The sequence below is a fragment of the Palaemon carinicauda genome, chromosome 18 (genome assembly GCF_036898095.1).
Source record: "Palaemon carinicauda isolate YSFRI2023 chromosome 18, ASM3689809v2, whole genome shotgun sequence".
Classification (NCBI taxonomy): Eukaryota; Metazoa; Arthropoda; class Malacostraca; order Decapoda; family Palaemonidae; genus Palaemon; species Palaemon carinicauda.
The window spans coordinates 18,043,205-18,043,872 of NC_090742.1; positions in this window are offsets into that span (position 1 = coordinate 18,043,205).

Below are 668 nucleotides of genomic sequence, written 5' to 3' on the forward strand. Positions count from 1 at the left end.
TTTTATAATGAACATTTTAGACACCTCTGGGCGCAAAAAGCAAGAGCTCTTACTGGCAACAACAACAACAACAACAACAAAAACAACAACAACCTAAACATTGAAGTCTTGTTCGATAAGTTGCATTGTACAGAATACGGCTGTTCATTTATTGTGTAAGATTGAACAAGTTGGGAGTTCTCTTTCCCAAATATAGAACACCAATGACTACAATTGCTACATCAAACAGTGCTGACGTTATTCAGTAGAACATTAACTTTATTAACTAGATAATTAACTTGACTAAAAAAGGGAAAACTAATTGACCATTGCAATATATAATTTCTTTTTATTAGCAAAATTAACCGGCTTAATTGATAGATATTTCCTTTAATTGATATAGTTATTTGATGTATTCTAACTTGACTCAAGAAGAGAAAATTAACCGGTTACTAAAATTGATAAATATTTCCTTTACTTTGATCTAGTGTTACTTCATGTATTTTCCATGACAAATCTAACCTACTCGTTTTGAAAACCATCTAATCTATCTAAAAAGTTGATCTGAGTGTTTTTTCTCTATTTCTATTTCAATTATGTTAGCAATTCACAGCGCAACAATAGCCCATCACAATTCAGGAAGTAATTCTTAGTAAACAACCTCGAATTGAAATGATTCAGGATTGATC